Genomic DNA, 24043 nt, shown 5'->3' with positions numbered 1-24043 from the left:
CCCTGAGCCTTGTTTTCTCCAGGTTGAACAGTCCCATGTCTCTCAGCTTTTCCTCACATGTGAGAGATGCTCCAGTCCCTTCATAATCTTCATGGTCCTTCCCCTTGGTGAAGCCATGCTGACTACTCCTGATGATTTTCTTGTACTTCATGTGCCTAGAAATGGTTTCCAGGATTAGCTGCTCCACGACTTTCCCAGAGATCAAGGTGAGGCTGGCCTGCCTATAGTTCTCTGGGTCCTCCTTCTTGACCTTCTTGAAGATGGGGATGATATTTGTTTTCTTCCAGTTTTCAGATACTTCTCCTGGTTGTTTTAATTGATCAAAGATTATTGAGAGTGGCCGTCAGCTCCCTCAGCACTTGTGAGTGCACCCCATCAAAGCCCATGGACTTACGTATGCCCAGTTTGCTGAAGTCTTCCTTGACCTGATCTTCTTCCACCATGAGTACTTCTTCCTTGCTGTAGCATTTCCCCCTGGTCTCTGGGACCTGGGATTCCTGAAGGTCAGTTTTGCTAGTAAAAACTGAGGTGAAGAACACATTCAGTACTTCAGTCTTTTCCATGTCCTGTGTAACCATGTCCACTGTCTTATTGAGCAATGGGCTTACATATTTCCTAGTCTTCCTTTTGTCGCCTATTACTTACAGAAGCACTTCTTGTTGTCTTTGATGTCTTTGCAGATTCAATTCCATTTGGGATTTAGCTTTTCTAATTTCATCCCAGGATGCTTAGACAATGCTTTTGTATTCCTTCCAGGTTACTCATCCTTGCTTCCACCGTCTTTATGGTTCCGGTTTGTTTGTGAGTTTGGCTAGGAGCCATTTGTTCATCCACACAGACCTCCCATCTTTTACACTTCCTGTGATGTAAATGAAGCACAGCATTCACTACACACTTTCTGCAATGAAAAAGGTTTCACACATTTCCTGAACTTTTCCATGTCAAAATTTTGGGTCACAAAGAAAACTTCTTCAGTTAATCCACTAGTTTTACTTTCCTTCATTTTAATACGTGAAATAATGGAGACTAGACAATTGGTTGATTTAAACACCATTACTACCTATATAATTAGACTAATATTTATGGAACTAATTTTTCAGTGTTCACAGCAGGTTTCACTACATAATTGAAATAAGAGAAAAAGCATTACCGACACAACTGACAAATTCAAGCAACTGTTTTGCCAACAACATTAGACACATTATCAGTGTCATGATCTTTGGCCTTTGATACATTCAAGAGCTGTCCCTAGGGAAATCATCTGCTGGAATGTTAATCTGTTTCTTCTCTGACCTTCTACACATGTACCACATTATTATTACAACCGCATGCTTCCCTTTCATGCTGTCATTCTGACAATGGGGCCAACGGGTAATTCATCTTCAGACCAGATAGTTGGAACAAAGTGGGTACCAGTAAATGAAATCATATTGGAAATGGATATTTCTATAAACACAGTAAGATTTCTTTTCTGCAAGAGGCCAAGCTTTCTAATTATACACCATGCTAGGTAATAAGTGGGTGGCACATATATAACAAAGGTTCAGAGATGATTCATGGAATGATCACAGTCCTGGCATTTGTTTCAAGTTTTTCACAGCTTATTCTTAAAACAAAAACTTCCCTCTGAACAGAATCTGGACAGATTTATCCCTTGAGTTTTCCTAGACCATATCATAGCTCTTCCTTTTATCTGATGTTTGTTTCATCGCCCAAACTTAGCAGGACTGACACCATCTTGATGTGCCTTAAAAAAGAATATTAACAATAATAGTAACAGGAAGAGGAAGCTTTAGCACAGGGATTTTTAGAAAATAAAGACCTGCTGACAATCAGAGGCTGTTTTTTACTTGTGTTTACACTGAACTATATTCAGATACCTCTGACACCTCCTCATGAAGGCTCTGTGTACAGAAGCATGCATTTTCCCTTTCAGAGACAGCAGTAAAGGGAAAGATATAGCTTCTCTTTCTTCACCAACAATCTGCAAAGGGAAAAAGAGGGATGAGAGAAGCTTCTATGGTAATTTTGAAAACCTCCTGTGAAAAGCACTCTGTGCTGCTCCCACCCAAAATTAGCTCGCTCGTAGAATTTCCTGTGCACCCATGAATTGTTTCATCAGCTACTAATCAGGCTAGATTAAGTGTGCTGTAGTAAAGCATGGCAATAATTACCAAAGATCTAAGTGTTTTAATCTGGTTTGATTTTTTTAGCTTCACCTCATTTAAGACATTAAATATCTTGTTGATATACTGTCCAACAGAAATCTTTTTCAGAAGTCTTCCCAGATACTTGCAACTCTAGAACAACAATCTGAAAATATACTTAATAGCATAATTAAATTATATGTTTTGTTTTAACTATATACACTCCAGTTTTGAGTTCTAGAACCTTAAATCTGAGGGAAATTTAGTCCCCAAAGTTATTCAAACATTTCTGGCAACAAGCATGACACTTTTGTACCATATTTTTAAGATGAATCCTAGATTTTGACTACATTGAACAGACTGGTTTTGTAAATGTCACTACACAGGAAAGTAATCAAAATTAAGTTTATGTCTTGATTTCTTGAAGTGACACAAACATTAAAAATAACTTTTATTCATTTTTTTTTCCTCCAAAATAGAAGCTAAGATGTTTTCTAAGTCAAAACTAAAATAATCTTTTGAGGTCTTTTATTTTGAGATCACAGTGATGAAGAAAAAAGGCTTCTTAAGAAAAAGTCTGGTGGATTAAAGGGCAGCGGATGACAGAGTTCAAATTATATATCATGGGCAATAAAAAGGTACTGCAGAAGAATGACAAGAATGCTGGGCTTTCGTCTTACTTTCAAAGGAAAACTTCAAATGAATGTATCTCTACTATAGCTCTAACACATTTGAATGACATATTAAATTATTTAGGATGCAATCTTAAGTTTTGGGGCCTGAACATGAAAACTGACATTTCAACACTTCAGAAAATTTCTCTAATCTTCCTTTTAGGGGAAGTGATAAGAAACATTGATTGAGTCAAAGAGGTATATCTAGTACAAAACATATGGCAAATCTCCAAACCAGACTTAATAATGTTTAGTGATCAGTTTTGGGGTGGGGTGAAGTATTTTGCCTGACTTGGCCTAAAACTTTAAAATAGCCATATAGAAAAGATCAATTAAAAGATAGCTATATAAAAAGATTTTTTAAAAGTTGTTTTGTGAACTTGACTCAAATCTCTGTAAAAATTTATTGTCTTTTTTCACTACAGATAACATTAGAATTATAAACTGGACCTGGAAAATTATGATAAAATAATGAATAAGGAGAAATTAGGTAGAAAGAGGTTCATATCACAGAACAAAATTTTTTAGAAATTTATTTGAAATGAAAAAGTTCTCAAGCTGCTAACAATGACAGGCAGAAACATTCATCAAAGCAGAAATTATAATTAGAAATAAAGTTGTTCCTGCCCATTACCCATATTTTACCATGAAAGATAAAGACATCCCTAACCACAAAGCACAGGACAAAGTAGGGAATCTTGCCCTGAAAAACATTTAAAGTATGGGGAGGAAAATTACTGACAAATCTGAGAAACTGAAGTCATTTGACATTTTGGAAAAGAACAGCATTAAGCAGTGGCAACACTGGCAAGGATACAGTATGTGCTGCATCCATAGAAACAGTGAGTATCCACAGAAATTGGAAAATTAATAGTCAGTAACTTCTTTTTGAAACTGGAACAAAGGGTGTTGTAGAAACTATAGATTTATAAGCTAAATCTCTATGTTCTGAAGAAAATTGAGTGAGAGCCTAATTTAGGATAAAGCAGTACAGGATCAGGATAAGACTAATTCTGCAAGGTCAAATGAGCAGAGTTTAAAAGTGAAATCACATCAGAGTCCTTTTGAGATCGCTTGTTTGTGCTTTAAAGGAATTGCTAGCAGTAACTGGGTGGATAGAATTTACTTAGATTTTCTTAAAGCATTTGAAAAGTGCCCCAGAAATAGACTGTTAAATAGTGCAACAACAGAGAAAGGAACAATATAACACTGTGGACAGAGAATTAGAGAAGGAAAAAGAGATATAATGACTGAGCCACATCGAACTTAAGTCCCTCACCATAGGTAAGATAAATAATTCTCCTCAGTGTTAGACAATGAATACAAACAAACAAGGATGAGGTTACCTGCAAAGAGCAATATTGCCAAATATTCAAAGAAGTATAAAGTGTGGCCTGAGAAGTGTCATGTGTTTTTATAAGTCTTGATATCTTTAAAAATTTCAGAATTTGTTTATTTAACTTCTGATTCTGGATCCTTTCAAATTCATCTTTCCAGGCTCTTGTTTGTATGGGGAAGCAAGAAACACATTTCTGAGAGAACTAAAAGATGACTTTGAGAGCCAGATCACATGAATCCAAGGTCTGATATTTTCTGATGTGCTGGCCACAGGAACAGGTATTCCTGGTGGCTGGACTCTGGGGTGGATGGCATGACACAGTCTTGATGCAGTTACACACATCTGCAGCCCCACTGTGCCCCTCCTGTATCTCCACCTCCACAATGACCTTCCCACCCCACACTCAGGGCTGCATATGCTGGAAAACAGAAATATCTAACCAGAAGCTGGAAAGGACCAGAAAGCAGGTACCATGCAACATGAGAGGTGTTAGTTTGGAAAAGAGAATAGAGTAGGAAAAAGAAATCTGAATAACAGCTCCTGTGACAGATACCAGAAAACAATGTGCCCTGGAAACTGACACAAGCCTCTCCCCAAACAACAGTCTCTGTCAGGGCATAAGCTTGCCCTCAGCTCTGCTCAGACATTACTCTCTTTGCTGGTGCTACAGCAGAGTTATGCCTGGACACTGGTAGAATGCTGTGGGGTGCAAAGCTCTTTTTTCCTCCCAGCTCTTCAGCAATGTCCTGAGGATGGAAGGAATGTGTTCAGTCTTACTTCAGTACAAGCAAATTGGAGGGTACACCTACATTAGGAAGGAAAGAGATGTCCTGAATCCTCCTACATTACTACTGTGTTTCACACTCTAGTTTGGAGGGAATCGTGCCTAGCTGCTGCAGAACCAGACCTGCACCCACAGTGCAGGATAGGTGCCCTCTCAGCCCAGGCAGTCCCCTTTTGGTTTCTGTATTAGAAACCTGCAGTTAGGAGGACCTGTTTCACCTGTATTAAAAACTGATGGAGAGCTTTAAATGCATTTACCACATATAATGCCCTGCTGCTTCTGTATAGGAAGAAAATAATACACATTTCATTACAGGAACCAACAGCCATTCGGCCTCCCCTGCTTTGACCTGCCATGTGCCTTGGGCAGCTCTTCCACTGTCCATAGCACTCTCTCCTAAACAAAAGATGTTTAACATGGACACCATGCTTTGCATCTGCTGCTGACTTTGTCCTGCCGTGAGGAAGATGCTCCTAAAGGACACCAGCACTCTGCAAGCAGGTGCCACATAGTCCCCAGTGTGGCACCCCCAAAAAACATATAACATCTTACTAGTGTTTTTTTACTTTTCCTGTGATATCCCAGAGCATGGCTTTGCTGTTATTTCCATCTAAACTGCTCATGATATTCCTGCTTAATTACAGGGATATTTATCCACTACAGTATATAATCAAACCATTGCAACTGTCAAACTGAATGCAGTATATTTGCTCCCTGGTGTCTCTACTGATCTACTCACTTCAGGACATTGATTGCTTTAATGCCATTGTGTGGGTTCTGTATTTCCACTGTGCACATTTCGTTCTTGGAAGAACTGGCATTTATTTTTGTCCCTGAGAAAGGTCATAACTCATGAATCACAGGAATAATTAAGAGAAATTGAAGTATTTTTCCCATAGCACAGATGGTAAGGTCCCCAAACTGATTAAAGTATATTATCTATAAAAAATGACATTTCATAAAACATGATGCCTGAGAACTACTCATAAAACTGGAATTTTTGCAATTATTTTTATTTGCAAGTATTTGTTAGTACCTATTAAAATGTCCTCTATATATAGCTGTGGGAGGAGTCCTAAAAATAATTTTATTCCTTTAGGATTTGAGAAGTTTTATTTTCCAAGTTGTTTTTTTCTAATATCAGAAGGCAAAAATGAAACATCAGGTACTAATGGTTTGAGATACAAATATGCTGGAATCAAAGTACATTTATGTTACATTTCAGAGTAAAGCTTTCAGACAGATATTGACATCAGTTCAAACAATATACCAAAAGTGATTGTGTGGTAACCAGTCTTAAAACATACTTGTCAAAAGATAAGCAGCAAAAAAACTAACACCATATAAAATGGAGGTGAGATGAAAGCAAAAACATAGCAGCAACATTTCAGGAGGAAAACTCAGCAGAGGAAGGAAAAACTAGTTCATCAGTTTCAGTATGTGCAATTGTGGGAATTATGCCATAATATCTGTTGCACTGTCAATTAATTCAACATGATTATTCTTTGGCCCTGATCCACAAAAATGAATGCAATTATTCACTGATTCGAAGTGAAACAAATGCTTAACAGCTTTGCTGGGACAAACTTTTTAAGGTAGATCTCAATTTCAATGACACTAGCAAAAGCTTTCCATTTTACTTTAGAAGTAAGGAACTTTATTCTTCCTGGTGGCAGTCATCTTTTGAGGCAGGTAAACTATTTTAGAGGTGCTGAGGTATTTTATTACTCTATATCCCATATATATGCTTTTACACTGCTCTTTTCCATTAGAGCCAATTGCCTTTTTATCTCATGGCTGTGTCTCTGATCCAGGGCTCTTGTAGAGCTACTGAAGTCTTCATACATGGGATTTTTAAATGGATCTATTTAAATTTCTGGAAATCTCTGTATAGACGTATTGCTCTCAATGATGGATTACTTCAGTATAGTTTAAGCTAATGCAAATTACTGCTTCAAAGAAAATAAAGACTGATACAAACAAATTGTATTCCCATGGTATGTCTAAGGAAGCTGTCTCTGAGCCACGTTCCTGCTAAGAGTGACAATATGTATCCTGTATTTTCATATCTAAGGCCTGTAGTTCATGTAACCCACAAAACACTGAAGAGCCTGTAGTTCATGTAACCCACAAAACACTGAAGATATATATTCATTGAATTTAAGTCCTCCAAAAATCCACAGAACATTAAAGACCAAGAAAACTATTAGGTTTAAAGGAGCTTGGTGGTAAATTTATCTTTATAATATCCACACATATCCTGCATCTCTCTTACGTAGCAAGCTGGGGGCTGTGTCTTGGAGGGAAGGGTTGGTTGGGTCTCTTTCTGCTTTTTGGTTTTTTTGGGGGGGTTGGTTTGTTTATTTTACATACCTCCAACTGCACACTAGTTACATAAAAGCACACTCATTCCAAGGCATACTGCCACTGCTTCGGTTGGACTGAAAGCAGATGTTAGCTACTCTGAGCATTAGTTAAGCCACAGACTGGAACAAATAGAGCATATGCACACTGAAGTTTCATTCAAGGAGAGACAAAACCGTACCCAACTCAAGAGTGAGGGGAACTTACCTTTCACAAAATGATACAAGTTGGAAGAGAAGTCTGCAGAACACCTTGTCCAACTTCCCAGCTATGGCAGGGCCAACAAACATCAAGTTGCTCAGGACTGTGACCAGCCAAGCTTTGAATCACTCCAAGGGTGGAAACTCCACATCTCCGGGCAATGTCCTTTAATGTTTTAGTACCTTCATGGCATTTTTTCTTGATATGTCACTGGAAATTTTCTTGTTATAATATATGACTGTTGCCTCCCATCCTACCACTGTACATCTCTGAGTATAGTCTGGCTCTTTCTGCAGTTTGCAGTGAGGTTGTTGAAGACAGCAGTAAAAGTCTCCCATTAGAGTTCTTCTCTTTGAATTTTATGCTGTCTATCTATCAAAATGGCACAGTCCATTTTAAGAAGAAACTGGGCAAGGATAAAACAGAAGAAAAGAAAAAGATTTGACAAGGAGGAATAGAGCAAAGAAAGGATGCACAAAGCAGGGAAACTTTTTTATATTTGAAAACTAGGCAGCTGAAGAGGGGGTTACAGGAGGCATATCCGTTGGTGGATAAACAATAAAGGGTTGGCAATCAAAAGAAAACGGGAAACCACTTACAGTTCATGTCCTCTGTTTAGTACAAGAAACACCACTGTTTCACAGGAGCTGGAGGGTTTAAGAGTCTTCTGGTGACGAGCATGCATCAGTCACCCCTGGAGGACTTTAGCACCCCACACATGGATCTGAGACCTTCTGTCCCCAGTGTATATGAAAGTATGTCAGTTTCTCCTGACCAGAATAAAATTTATGTTCTCAGAACCACTTATAAACCCAAAACCCATGAGGAAAATGGAGTAAAATTGGAAAAATCACTTCAGAATCATGTTACTGCTCCAAACCAAATTGATAATGCAGACACACCCTAAACAAAAATTAAGGATCCATGAAAAAAAGCAAGCTGTATACTCAACAAAATTTGAAACATGCTCTTTAAGTACAAATGGCAAATAGATATCAGTGACTCTATTCTACTTCGTTCAACTTTTTCTGAGGCTAATGAAGCTTCAAGTGGAATCAAGAGATAAGTATGATCACTGATTCAACACCTATCCTGGAACTCATGCATTGTATGTCCATGTACTGGACCATACATCTTTGCAGTCACTTTAAACCTTGTACATAGTCAGCTGAGGAACGCAATGAATACAAACTATGTGCAAACTAATCTAGAACTAGTGGTAAGAAAATATTCTAGCTGCTACTGCTAGCCCTATCCCTCCTTTTAATCTCCTATCCAACAGCTTAAAAATAATGAGTAGGTTCTCTATGCGTTATTGTTCCCCTAAGGAAAGTGTGTGTTGTGCTAAAGTTAATTTTCCTAAGTGAAATACCTTTCATTCAACAAACTTACTATGACTGCTGCGGGCATGGTCTCTAGCTCTTAGAAGTGAGATCTCTGCCATGTCAAAGAGCTTTATAGACTTGTAACTGTGAAATAGATAGCTATTTTTAAAATGTGTTCTGTAAATGCTGTTGTTTAAAATCTTAAATGATAATTGCTTCTAAGCAGATCATATTCTTCCTGAACAGTCCTCTGTATCGGTATAAAAACTCTTCTTATGGCATTTCAAAAGCACATATTCTTTCATTTGTGGGTTTAGGTTTTCTTCAAAGAGAACCATCTTATTACCCTCATGAAGTCAGAACCTTCTAAAAGTGTCTCACAAAAGTATTTGATAAAGATCTAAAGACAGAGGAAAGCCTTTGATATATAATGAAATAATTTTGAATCATCCTCACACACACAAGAACGAGACAATGTATCTTTTTTAAGGAGCATAATCTACTTGGCACATAGCATCAATACAGAGGCTCTTTTTCCCATTTGCTGCTGAACTAAAGTAATTCCAGTGAACTGACATTAGTTCACAAAATCAGTCACTGATTACTAAAATAAAAATAATCGAGCTTCACTTTTTGAAAAGAGTACAAATATAGAATTTAAACAAGAAACATTAATATGGCCAAAACCAAAAACGCTCTGACTAACTATAGGAACAGAATATCAACATGTCACTTGTGAACTGGAAAGGACTAATAAAAAATTGAGTTTACATGAAGCCTTGTGTCAAATGGGCTTTTTTAAAGCTTGTTTTCATTGACTAGCAGATGTCTGACAGAAGACCTGAGGTAGAAAATTGAGGAACAGAGATGAAGTTCCGAAAGGAAACATTTTTGCTCATTAAACGTGGCCTGGTAAGTCTGGTAGAACTGTATATTTAATGACACACTGTCAACTCTCTAACAGCCCATGCAGAGTGAACACTTAGGCATCCGTATTGTTCCAGTCTTATAAAAGGGTACTGGTACCTGAAGCATTGCTTTGTTACATAAATTTAAGACAAACTTTTATCATCCACTTTTTCTGCTTCCAGCTGCTTCATTTATGTATATTTTTTTTCTTGTGTTTCTTCTCACTTCTCTCTACCTCAATGTAATCCCCTATGTTTAGTTCAGTTATTGAACTACATTTTTTTCCTGGTTTATTCAGTAGAATACAGCATTTTCAAGATAATATTTTATTTGAAACTTGTGATTATTTTCACTTTTAGGATAGTCTGAAAATTGCATAGTGGTCACAAATCAACCTCCAATACAGAATACAATACCAAATTTCGAGTGGTTTTCTGTGAGTGGCCATCTTTGCTAACTACCATTTGCATCACTAGTTTGCTTCAGATTATACTTCCAGTGAATAGCTGAGCACATCAAATTCAAGCACATGCTGCTGCAGACACTGATGCCAATAAAACAAGAATGATAAAGTACTCACAGGGACAGAAGGCGTGAAGTTAAGTGCACAATCTAGCCACATTCCTGTTGAATTGCAACAAATACCTGAAGATTGCTTTTTCTGCCTTTTCAAGCTTGACTCTTTAATTTGTTTCCAGCCTCTTCCCTGCCTCTCTCCCCCTCCCTTCTTCATTTTCCTCCAGTCTCTGTGTTGTGCTGACTGAGCACTCTGCTCTGTTCCGCATGTAATGCCAGCAGAGCAACGCTGATTAGAAACATTGATTATGGTGGATGTCAATGAGAATCTCAATGCAGCATCACACCTAACCCCCATCAACAGGAGGAGAAAGACAGCCAAGCTGGAAGAAAACCAGACAAATTTCAATGATTGCTGGTAACTTTACAAGCTTGAGACAATACAGTTATGCCTAAAAACCTCAATGTTTTGACATTAGGTTATATCTTCATGCTAAAATCTGGGCTGACTCAGATCAGTTTAGACTAAATTGCAGAATGGCAAAAACATAATTTTGAGAGTCCTTAGAATTTTGCTACATGAATCTAGTGAGCTGCAGCACCACCCTTTTTTAGAGGAACTTTAAGAATGCCTATGATAGACCTGTAACCAGGGCTGTATTTGCTGAAGGGTTCTCGTGACACCACACAGTGCTGGCTTAGGACATTACTAGTGAAGCTAAAGCAGAGTTTGTCTCTGCTAATGCAGCCTAGTTCATTCTCCTGTTATAGGGAATACTTTCCTTCCTTACCTGTGCAGAATAATTATTAATGAAGCTGCCTTTTGTACCATGAACTACATTCAGTTTTTCAGTGTTTTCACCAGGGTAACCTGGATAATGCTTACATCAAATCCCATTACAGTCTGTCTTATCACTATAAGATATTACAGAAGGGGCCAGTTACATGATCGAGTTGCAATAGCATGATGAATTCCCTGTCAGCTGTGCTAGTAATAAACTGTGTGTTGGTTCTTAGCCCACTGAAAATGTGAATTAATTTAAATCTCTTTTATTTAAGTTTAAGAAAAGGTCTTACTTTGCCAACAGCTAGAAACAAGCACACAACCACCTACTGCAGTTCAGCTGATGTGCAGCAACTTGACGTTGTGTTTGAAGTCATGAAGGAAGTCAATGAACAGTTTACTTGACACTTATAATGCATAGGAATGATGAATTTGCTTATTTGTTCATAGCCAGGAGTAGCATTTTATGCTGGTCCAGAAGGTAATGGTTCCTTCCCAGCCTCTTCACTGCACTGGGGAGGGAACGAGTCATATCATCCATGTCCATTTAGTTGCAGGGATGTTGCACCAAGACCCTTCATTATTCGCCTTCTTCCAGCTAACTCCAAGGAAGAAAGAAAGTATGCACTGTATGTTGAGAGTTTTCTCCTCCCACCTAACAGTAGGAGGGAGAGGGAATAAAAACATGACATTGTAGGTTACTATTTGCCCTGGAGATGTAGCTAAAATAAAAGATTTACTTTATAAAAAACTTGCTGGTTTTACAAGCCATTATCATATATAAGCCCTAATTTACACAGTATGTTAGAAAATGAGGTCTAGGTCCGTAAAAAGACCAGTGTTTTAATAACAGAGAGCTCCAGTTCATCTTTTGTGTTTTTATTGCTTCTGGCTTCCTTCTCTGCTACACATTGCTTCATTTCATACACAAGGATAACTCAATTTATTGGTGATTTCACAGAGGGAAAATTTTCTAACTATTAGGAGTTTCCAACTCAGTTATGATGAAATTTCTGTAATTTACTAAAAGTTATTATGCCTGCCATGCCACTGCACTCCCTCTCTTGACCTTCTCAGAATGTTTTTCATTCTACATTTTCAAATGGAATATTTTCAAACAAACAAACAACAACAAAAAAACAAAACAAAACAAAACAAAAAAAAACCATCCTTAATAAAAATCAATAGCAGAGAGACTTATAAAATACCACCCAAGTTATGCATTTTTAAAAAAAATGTCTTTCCTACTGCTTTCCCTCCAGCTCCTTCACTTTTCCATTAAAATCATCAAGGCCCTCACCACCGGACCTCACAGACAATACGGAAGATGTGGCACATGAATGAAATAGAAACACAGAACAAAAATCAGACTTTGGACAAAAGAGACTCATGATTCAGAAGTGGTCCAAGGCCACCATTGAACTTCAGCTACAGTACCCCAGCCCCTCGTGAAACATCCTTTGACTATTTCAGATGTCCATTTCACAAAGAAATTAATGAATACTTAGAGATTAAACTTCTTGTTCACCAGAAGTCAAAAGTCTGGAAAACAAAGAGCTTCTAGACAACCAGGGGAAAACTGAATTCCTGATGATTTTCACCTCATTATACCCTCTATGGGTTTGTACAGTTAGTTTAATATGTGTAAAGGGTGGGTACTGGGCTGTTCATGTTTGCCATTTATGCAATCCTTTCCATTTTTGTGAGGCAAACTTCATCTGAAAGAGGAGAAAATGGAGGGATAAGAGGTAAAGAAGAATAGTAGGGAAGAGAAGAAGAGGAAGAGAAACTAACAAATCCAAGTGAAGAAGGAAAAACTTCCACAAGATGGTGAACAATAATTACCACAACCTCCTGGAGAAAACTGTCAAAGGACTGAACTTCAGAGTGTGTAACACAGGAGTAGGAAGAGAAGACTAGAAAAAAACCTGCTGAGTGCAAGGAAAGAGTGTGCAAAGGAGAGTAACATGGTATGTCCTTTAACTGTACATCTCCAATCCCCCCACATAAAGAGATAACCTTCATTACTTAATAGAGATAGGAAGAAAAAGCTCAAAGGGTAGGTTATGTGGGTGAAAAAAATAAGAGAGTAGATTAAATAAGACATCTGGGTATGAAAGATAAAGCAAGGACATAGAAAGGGCTCAAGGGAAGAAGGAGGCATAGGAAAGAGAATGTTAGAAATAGAAGAAAAATAAATAAAAAAGAGACCAAGCAGAAAAAGATGGGGAAGAAGAGAGTGAGATGAACAACAGAATGAACAGGGATGAGTAAAACCAAACTCAAAGTGAACTGAAAGAGAAGGGATAGCCTCTTGGAAACTTTATAGTATATCATTTATTCCAGTCATTTCTCAATCAGGCTTTAGGTCTCCACACTGCACTGCCTTGAAGACATTTATCTATGAATGGAGAAATAAAAAGAATTAAATTTTCCACAATGCTCAGGGAGCCCCAGGACAGCAGTTTTGCAGCTTTAACATCTATGCAGACTTTATGCCACACTACACTGCCAGCAAAGGATGCTGTGCTTTAAAATATGTAGGCTTCTGACAAGGGAAGAAACATATTCACTTACACACTGGGAATTACTTATAAACCAGGCATACACCAGCCTTTCCTTTAGAGACCACATCAGGGATCCTGGAAGGCCGCTTCAGGATACAAAGAAGACTGAATTCCATTCACTGCTCCCTTCTTGTAAATACAAATGTAGCAGATTCAGGCTCTTTCACCCATAGCAAGTAGCAGGAGCTGGCTCTTAGTTACCTGAAGAGATGGATCGGGCTTGCTCCAAATCCACAGGGAAAAACAGAAGAAGCCCTATTTGTGTGGCATGCAAAAGTCCTCATATCATAAGCTCTCTGATCTAACTGTGCAGCTCAGTTACAGTCTCAGTCAGTAGAAAAGAGTATCATCTTTAATTTGAGCTTGCTGAGTTCTGAAACATTAAAGCCCTTTCTTTTCATTGCTTTCAAAATTCCCGCTACACTGCACTTCGTATGCAGTGTTCTTTGACTAGTCCATCAGTTTACAGCTGCTTTGTCCAATATTTGGATTGTGTCATCATCATTATTTTTTTCCCTTGTCTGACCATAAATTTATTTTAGACTAGGGCATCAAAAACACTCCTACCCCCACCTCCTTGTTCACCAACACACAACTGACACTGGTTCAGGCAACTTTGTTTTCCCTTCCTCAAGGAAAAAGTTCATGTAAAGCAAGATGTGATAATGTATATATGACTGACCACATACACTTACAAGAATTACTCCTCAGATTTTTCCATTTCCACTCTTGCATAACCTCCTTGGTAGCTGTAGCATTTGACGCATCCAATGATTTGTGAAACCCCCATGACCATGGCCAACAGGCACAGCATTTTTGAGGACACTTTATTAAAATGCCCTGGAGTTCTGAAATTCTGGTTTGAAGTAGAGCAGTAGGAATTTGCTTGGATAAGTGAGGGATCAAAGAAACTATCCCTCATAGTCAAAGTGAGCAAAATCCTCCTTTTACTCTAGACCTTTCCATGAACCATGACTGCTCTCCGAAAGGCAAGAGCATGGGAAAAACCACTCCATATTCCACCCACCATTTCTGCATGTCAAATCTCTAAAAGACTTCTAATCAATTTGCTTCTGATTTCCAGTTTCCATCAGCCATAGTGTCACAAATTTCCCCTGGCATTTGCCAGTTATTGGTCTTCTTCCCCATCTCTGGTCCAAGAGTTGGGGCATAACATTAGTCCTTTATACAGAGGAAACACAAACCTAATGTTGCACAAAGCTGCCATGCAATTCAGGCCATGTTCTGGTACTTCTTTGTAGGTTACTGCACTCTGGCTCCTATAGTATAATGAAATAAGTAAACTAAGTGAAAGACAATAGGCTTTATATGTTTTGTTACTTCAGACCATGACTACATTCTTTCCTTAGCTAAAACCTTCTTATTCTCCTCTCTTCTATCAGTCTTGGTGGAAGTAGAAATTTAATTTACAATCATTTCACTGCTACTTCTTTGACAGTTTTTCATATCTTCTCCTTCCTCCCTCCATATGTCTAATGTTTGTATACGGGAAGAAGACAAGAGAATGAAACTCTTGGAAACTGGACATTTTTGTTCTTACAGCAGAGTTAATTTACTGCAGAAGGGAATTTGTTCCCACGCCATAACCATTCCTGTTCTTAGTTCAACATGTTGGCAAAAACATGCTTTCCTCAAAGATGAGGTTGTGACCTGGGGCTGAGCATCTACAGCAGGAGTGTGTAGTCCTGCTCTTCTCTTCCTACAGTGACAAGCCCTTCCACACATCCAGGGCTGATGTGACAGATAGGGAAGAATTCAGTACCCACAGGAAAATTCACCAGAGCCCTGGAAGAGGCCGATGGTGAACAGAAATTGTATATAGCTGACTATCTTAAACTGCCTTCTAAGGACTTTCTCACCTGCTCCTAGGTAGATCCTTACATTGTATTTTTAATAAGGTCAGCAAGATCCAGTCTTCAAAGGAAGCCTCAGTCCCATCTAGTCACAAAACACACAGCTGTTTATTGCTTGGTTTTACTGTTCAGGAGAGGCCCAGGGCTGTTCACAGCTGGGGCCTGTGTTGAAGGGGATAATATTAATTAACTCTTCATCCCAAAGAGTGTGAGTAGGCTCAATTAAATCGCACTTAAAAATGCTTTGAAACTCTAACATAAAAGTAATAGTGTCCTTCATTAGTTATTCCAAATCAGTTATTCCAGTTTAATTACATTCTTGTTCTTATGTTTATCTTTTATAACAAAGAGCAGTTTGTGAAAGGATCCTGTCATTTTTATGTTCTCATGAATATTGCTGAAGGCCTCTGCAGATCGTATAAAACAAACAAAAAAAAAATTGTTAAAAAAATCAATGAAGTGTTGAAAAAATATCAACATTTTAGGAAGATACTATTGAATCAGTCCTCTATAAAACCTAAAAGTCCTGATTAAGATTCAATCAACAAAATGCGTCAAGTACTTTAAAAACACTGGGTTTGGTTTTGCTGGAGTTTTTTTTTTTTTTGCATGCTAATCTACTCAATAATTATGAAGCTAAGGAAAACCATCAGAGTAACAGAGATTTTTTCATAGCTTTGCATACCTAAATAAAACAATCGGTTCCCCAAAGACTTCTGGTGAAATTTTCAAAGTCAGGAAAAATGTTTTATATTAAAAATGAGAGAAACCAACTGTAGTTTTACAAATGTTCTGTTGATAGACACAATAATAAAGCAATAAGAGGATAACCCTCACTTCTACAGCAGTGATCTTTAAAAGGCTATATTAAATGATATTGTAACCCTTGTCCACAGGCTGGAAGGGTGTCTGTATCACTCAGCTGGTGTAAGGTCAGAAAAGAAGGAATATGTGCTCTTCATCTCCTTTAATTCATTTATTGTATCAACATTTTCATAGTTTGTTATGCTAGTTAAATGACCACCTACACTTAAATACTGTTTACATAACTAAAACATTGGCTATGATCCTGATAACAGTGCACAGCACAAACACATTTCCAAACTTGCAACAAAATGCTGCCTGGTTTTGAATATCTCCCCAGCAATATAAGACTTTAGCTTGCTTCCCACCTGTCACATTCAAATATAGACATAGGCAGAGATGAGTGCATTTTTAATTTTTAAATAAAAATAAGGGGATCCATGTGTGTTTTGCCATGCACTCCTTGTTCACAGGAAGCAGTAGCCTATAGAGAACATCAAAGCAATAAACAGATCACAGCACTCCCACTGAACGTTTAGCTTAGCTGCACCTTCAATAGACTTCCGAAGGACTGAGTTGAGGGAAAGAATTAGCTGCAGAGATCAAAAGGACCAGGTATATCTTTGAAATCCCTTCACAGTCCAGTATTTTGTTTACGACCAAAGCCCCTGAGCTGAATGTGAAAGCCAGTTTCCATGGATATTTAAATGACACTTTTATCAGGCATATCAGAATGACACACTTTGGTATTTCAAAGTCTTGCAAGGTCACCTCTCATCCCTCCCTGAATTCATTTCTGTCTAGCAATCAACGTTTCTTGTAAGGAAGAAGCAGTGTTTGTGACTTGTCATTGTGACCAAATTGCAAAAGAATTGAAAATGTGGAGTACTGAAGCAGAGAAGATTAACCACACCAGCAACCTGTGACAGAAAAGCAAAACCCTTTGCTATCTGTTCTTTTCCTTGCTTCCTGCTCCCCCACACTGATTTGCGTTCCCTATGCTGCAGCACAAGCCACAGGTAATTTTGTGTTGTGAGCAGAGACATCTGTACACTGAAGCACAAGACCAAAGCACTGACTCTGCAAACATGTGCATCTACCTTCCCTACATTGAGGTCCCACTGAAATAAACAGGACTGGTCATTTAGCAAATCAGACATGTTTGAGGAATTGAGTCTTGCATTGGTATGTGACATATTTCAAGGGAGCATCATTTCAAGGCTGGAAAAATATGGTACCTTGGACCTTCAGTGCAAGTTTTCTGTCATCATGTGCAAAAAAAAAAAAAAAAAATCAGCAATAGTGAAAGCTGAAATAAAATTATTGCAAAGAAATTAGCAGCAATGAAAATGCTTTTCAAAGTAATGCTTCAGTTTTGAAATAGCTATTATAAACATTTGTGCTTGCTATGGCTTGCAGTTAAATTTTAAAAATAGCACTCAAATATGCATGTTAATAACATCCAGAAGGCATTTCTTTCAAGCCTGTTTGGGCTGTTGAAGGGTTTAATTTAACCGCAGCATTCATTTATGTCTAGCAGTTAGAATTTTCTTTTAAGCTCAAAGGAGCCGAGAGTTGTAACTATGATCTAATTGGTAAGGAATGAAGAATGTTTTTCATGTTTTATAGACAGCATGAATCCTGATCATTTTACAGCAGTAAATTATAGAGTGCTCTGCTCACTATGTCTCCCTCTGGAAGTATGGGCCTATATCTCATTAAACTATAAAAATAACTTGCAGTGCTCGGCACTCCTCGAAAGCTATCCTGCCAAGGTGTGTTATTTTTGTATCGCTAATGCATGTCAGCTAGTCAGTCCAGAGAAAGTTAGGTTCTTTACAGCCTCAAACTAAATTAATTTATAGCTACATCCACATGTCAGAGGGGACGCATGAGGCACCTAAACTGCTATAGAAAACAATAATTTATTATTGATTTTCAGCTCTTTTTTAAAAGCAGCTGCAATTCATTGGTTTCTTGGTTCTTTCCTCTTTGGTACAAATGATCTGTACAATACTAGCAACGTGACAAAGCAGCTCCTGTGGTTAAGGCAAATGACATAAAAGTCAGATATGTTTTACTTCTTTTTGGCTTGAGACAAATGGTCCATCACTGAAACATGAGAAAAGATCAGAGGTGGGATGTTATGTTTTTTGTGGTTTTAATTTTTTTTTTTAACATGTGTGTAATTAGGCAAAATATCTCAATTACATGAATTATTTGCCTTTAAAATAAAATCTAGGATTTCACACATACTTTAAAACTATATAATTGTCATGCAATTGTATAGTTTAAGTGAATTTAACCCCAGTAAATGCAGTACAATACAAATGACAGATTGCAAATCCTTAATCCTACTGTAGTATCTTTGTTTTCTGTTAAAAAAAAAAATAAAAATCAGCTGTTCAAAAGGTAGATGTTACAGAATTGCTACTGCAACTGCTGAAGTTTAGGTTGCCAGCCTTTTGAAACGGGTGGAGTGGAATGGAAAAGAAGAAAGCAACTCAAGAGCCAAGGTAGGAATAAGCCCAGCACTAGGAACACTCTTCAAGGAGTGAAATAGTAAGATAAGAGCAATAATCTTCTCTTTCCTCCCAAGAGCTCAGCAATTAACCGCAAACATCTCCTTTTATAGCAAAATAGCTTAAATAGTTAACTAAATGATTCCTGGTTTAGAATTATACAGCAAATCATTCAACACTAACTTTTGAGGTGGAATAAGAAATAAAAATGATGATAATAATAATTTTTAAAACACAGGATTCTCTGTGATTTTTTCTTTGTATGGAGGGAAAAAAAATGATTCTCTTGTTAAAAAATTTGGCCTGTACTGTTTCTTCTGCACAAGGATCTTCTGCCAATGACACCGTTCCTTCACTAAACAGCCTTAGGTCTAAACTCCTCTCCTCAAGCCTGACTCTCTTGTCCACAGTCCTTATTTGTACATGATTTTCTCCTCAGAAAGTGAAGGGACAGTTTCGCAAGAGAGGAAGCCAGGTAAATTGTCACAGGGCAATATGTAAAACCCTTTGCATTTTGCTCCTTCGTGTTTATCAGCATGCATACCCTACTTTGGAGCTGCAGGTTACAGCAGATCCTGGTCCCTCCAGGAGTAACTTAACTCTCAAAGCTAAGGAACATGCAAAACTTGCTCACTTTTCATCTCAGGGTCAGCAACAGCTGGTGATGGATACAGGGACAGGTCACCCAGATATATGGGATGAGAGATCATATTCAAAGTACATAATTCCTGTCTCAGTTCATGACTTTCCACACGCAGGTTCCTGGACCAGATTTCCACACTCATCCTTGTAAAGAAATTAAAAGGAGATGAGAAGAATAAACAGAAAATGATGAAAACTTTTTCACCCAATACAAATGCCATCTACCTTCAACACACCCAGAAAAGAAGAAATGGAAAAGCTCTGAAATGAAAAACAGTGAATGAGAAAATTATTATGTCATGGAAATATTTATACCCATAAGGTACAGGAGAAACATGGAAACAGAATCAGAGAGGATATTGAGTCATAAATATCCTGATTTATCAGGCGTAACAGAATATGGCTGGAGTAGTTACAGTCCAATTACAGTCATTAAATCTACATTTGGAAAGAACAGAAGAAGAGGCAGTATAGTCTAACAACAAACTCATGAATTTTAGAGAACCACTAGGGTCACTGTGAGAAGTAAGTCTTCCTGCAAAAACAGAACGACTGGGTACAAAGATTCAATCACAGGCACTCATTACTGTCAAAACACACATGAGACCCAACAGCTCCTGGGGCAACATGTAGACTGGTGTTGCCTGCCGGACAGCACACTACAGGGAAATTTTAACAACCTGTCCTAATAGATGAGATGAAAAACTGGGAATCAAACCCAGCTCTGTGTCTCTCTCCAATCTGGACTGTAGCAGAGCACATGGAGAGCTCAGTTCCTCATTTTCTTTTATCTACAAAACAAAGACAACTCAGACCATCAGGACAAAACCCAGAAAAATTTACCAGGTAGGCAACAGAGGAGGATGGGGAAACATGCTGAAAGAAGTCCCTAAATTAAATAGGGAACAACTCTGTGATCCAGAAAGAGCTGAATTTTCACCAGTCACTGCACTATTCATCAATAAGAGAAGCTGATTAGAAATGTGTTCCTTTGCTCACATGGCACTATCAAAAATATTAGTTCAAAGTTCAAGAATTTGCAGGATAGAGGGGGAGATGTCATTAGGAAATCTAGTGAGGCACAGTGCAGGGGTTCAAAGGGCTGGTACAGTACCTCTTAGCTCAAACCCAAATTAAAAGGCACAGATTCCATGGGGTAGAGCTCACAGAGCAGATGATGTACATATACAACACAGGCACAGATGTACATTTCATAAACATAGGTTTCAAACTACTAACATAGGTTCTTTCATCACAGAGACTGCTGTCCTCTGCCTTAGTTGAAACCTGCAAAAAATACATGCTTAAAGTTGTAAAATTATCTTTTTTTTGTTGTTATTATTCTCAATACTCTCAATTATCTCAAATAATCCTAGCTCTTTAGTCTTCAACAGTGCAGCAGGTAGAGGCCTTGGCAAATAATCTCCCCCTCTTTCTGTAGCATTTTAAATCAAAGATGCTTAGCCTAAACAGAACCTGATCTGTTTCTGGGGTAGTAAATGAGTGAAAAGTATTTCTCAGTTGAGAGAGCTGTGATGAGAACCATAGTGTAAAAGTTTGGATCCCAAATATATATAGATTTATAGGAATGGCACTCAACCACATATAAAAGTTATAGATTACTATAATTACCTAACACACTTAAGTACCAACATGATACAGGAGAAAGTATATATAAATTTAGAGAAATTTGATTAATATTGGCTCAGCATTACAAAGTGTAACCATAAAGTATGATCCAATATAATTATGGTTTACAAAACTGTAATTTACTCAAATTTGAAAAGGCAATGATACAGTATGTCATAAAAATATACATAAAAATAAAAATATGCCACTCAATATTTTCAGTGTTGTAGCTCTTATTTTGTATTTAATTTTGTTTAAGCCTGTGTATTTGTGATCTGTCTGAAAATTCAGTGTGAATGAGGTTTAAATAAGTCCTGTTCCAGCTGAGCTAAATGTCTCCTGAATTTTAATGAAACAGATTGTCTCTCTTATTTTTTTTTGTAAAAACTGTTTATATTAAAACATGCTATAATTGAATTATATGTTAGGCTATTGTTTAGAATTACTTGTTCTGCTATTAACCCTAGATTCCTGCAAAAACATTGCAAATTCTAGATATTTTAAATAACATAATTTGGATTACAAATTGGTAAATTACATAAAATGTAATTGTGTTATTTAAAAGTGTAAGTATATGCAATTTTTTGCTTCCCCTCCCCCCCCCCTTTTTTATTTGCATTTCTCCTTTTGTTCTGTGTAAATTAATCTGATGCTCAGGAAAAGAAACAAGACCAAAACCTTGGAAAGTCATCCCAGTCAAAGATAAACTGTTATCTTTACATCCATTGTCATTATCAGAGATCATTTTTTCGCAACTCCAAAATTCTCCCTAGTGGGCAGTAGTCCATCATACTAAACTACCAACCCATAATTCAACCCCATTTCATGCAATTGTCTGTCTATGCTCATGAAGTCCAGCTCTGAACTACAACTGAGACTATTTTCCATAGCCTCCAGGGAGGTAGCTAATTTTGTTGGCTGCCTCCATTCCATCCGTCTTCTAGTGAATAAAGAAGGTTTCGCCTTTTCCCTAGTGCTGCTCATTTTCAGAAATCTCAACGTCTGTTCAGTGGAAAGCACTAAATTAGTACAAATGCTGAAATGCCTGAGTAGAAACCTATTCATTCTCATGAAACCTCAGAATCAGCTTTCACAACCACAGTAACTACTGACAGCTCTTGCAGCCACAGTACTAGGTCTCCAGAAGACAGAAACTAATATTTAAGTCTTGTGAGAAAAGTCCATGGCCAGAGTCAAACTGAACTAATGCTCCTCAGGCAACTCATCTTATGGGTGCACCCCAACTGACAAAACAGAAAATAAGAAAATGAGGTTGTTCAAGATATTCCTTTACTGTCTAGTACTCCAAATAACATTTAATTTGATATAGAACAGAGAATTCCTCCAGTTCAGGCTATTTTGAGGATTTTAAGTAGGTGTCATCAACCACTGCCACAGAAAGAACAATGGTCTGAATAGACTGATTCAGATTACTGTGTTCTCATTCAAACTTACTGGTTTGGCATGGAAAGGTTTGATCGATGTTGGTAAGAGGAAAACAAATAATTTAGATGAAGGAACTAATTTGCAATAATAATGAGTCTTCTTCTAAACATTAGATAAACTCTCTAGATCTCAGTCTATAATTCTCTCAGAGAATCTACAGACAAGGTAAGTGAATGCGATACCATTTTGCTTGCACGAACAAATAATTTATAATGTACTTGAAGCTTTTGACCCTTATTCAGTTATGGGCCATAAAAGATCTAATTTAAAAGTGATATATGCTGTCTTATTTCCATTTACATTACCGGAGTAGACAAAGATTCTTGTTGTGAAGGATGGTTACCTTTAAAGATTGCAAAGAGTAATACCCTGTTATTATATAAACAATGAAGAAATTACAGCAACAACTTACCAAGTGCAGAATGAAGCTAGCTTCTGTATGAGCGTATAGAAAGAAAATTTGATCCATGGACAGCGGAAAAAAAAAAAGGCTTTTTGTATGGAAGTTATAAACACTGAGTTCGTTTCAAAATTTTCTGCAAAAGGATGTGATTGAGTTCTCCAGCAGGGTTGTTTTCCAGCAAAAACTGACACATTACTACTTCCTGCAGGTCACGGAAACTCAGAAAACCAAGATTTTACTACTTCCTCTACACTGCGTTCACCAGTGAATAAAAAGATTTCATCCTGAATGAAAACAAATCACACTGCATCTCTGCAAGCTTAGTCAAGTATGACTATAGAACTATATTCAGTGTTGTAAGCTCTTTTAGAGGAAGACAGTCTTTCTATATGATGCCTAACACAATATGCTGGGGATCATGACTCTTGTTCCTCACTAATAGTAGAAAACAAATAAGGAATAATTTCTTGTGTGTACATAGACCTATCAACAAAGTGTAACAACTTTCAGATACATCACATTAATAACTTACTTGTTCAACTATATTCTGCTTATTTCCTCTCTCTTATGTCAGAACAGCTACATTAATTTTAATAAACTACTCATAATTTGCATAATTTACTTTAAAAACAATGTGTCCAGTATCATAAAATGAATACAGGACCTTCATCTTCGCCATTCCCTCTAACGCAACCCCTTCTCAAAAACATGGCTAAATGGATAGGCAGCGCAAAATGTTGAGTCAGCTGACTGAGGGCCTGCTGGATAGCCTTGGAACAAGTTGCAAAATCAAGTGCCCCTCATTGAAATTCCTTACCCACAGTCCTTTTGCATTTATAACTGTGGGAAATCAGCTCCGCCACCTGAGCTGGCCTCAGCTGCCATGGCGTCACATGAAGATAGATGTGATCACTTACGGAGGTACAATAGGGAGCACTATTCTGCTCTGCTTTCATCTTGCTTCCTGATCTCAGATCAAAGCAGGGAGGCAAGCAGATCAGGGGCATGTCTACACGGGGCCATTACATCAATCTAGTTTGTTCACTCGTAAGTGCAGCAATTTAAATACATCTCATTGAAAAGCTTTTGCACTGGTTTGTCATACTGGCTTAA

The 24043-nt window shown here is 37.6% G+C and overlaps 1 long non-coding RNA gene across 1 annotated transcript; it reads right to left on the bottom strand.

Moving 5' to 3' along the window:
• Window positions 1–610: 610 nt before the first annotated feature.
• Window positions 611–7846, bottom strand: LOC116959456. Its single transcript, XR_004405846.1, has 3 exons — window positions 7516–7846; window positions 1881–1984; window positions 611–859 (listed from the first exon to the last, which is right to left on the bottom strand). It is a non-coding gene; the product is annotated as an uncharacterized LOC116959456 (long non-coding RNA).
• Window positions 7847–24043: the final 16197 nt, after the last annotated feature.

Source organism: Tyto alba, unplaced genomic scaffold (assembly GCF_018691265.1).
Source record: "Tyto alba isolate M040663 unplaced genomic scaffold, T.alba_DEE_v4.0 Super-Scaffold_13, whole genome shotgun sequence".
Classification (NCBI taxonomy): domain Eukaryota; kingdom Metazoa; phylum Chordata; class Aves; order Strigiformes; family Tytonidae; genus Tyto; species Tyto alba.
The sequence above is the reverse complement of the archived record's forward strand: the minus strand, read 5'-3'. Positions and strand labels throughout refer to the sequence as shown.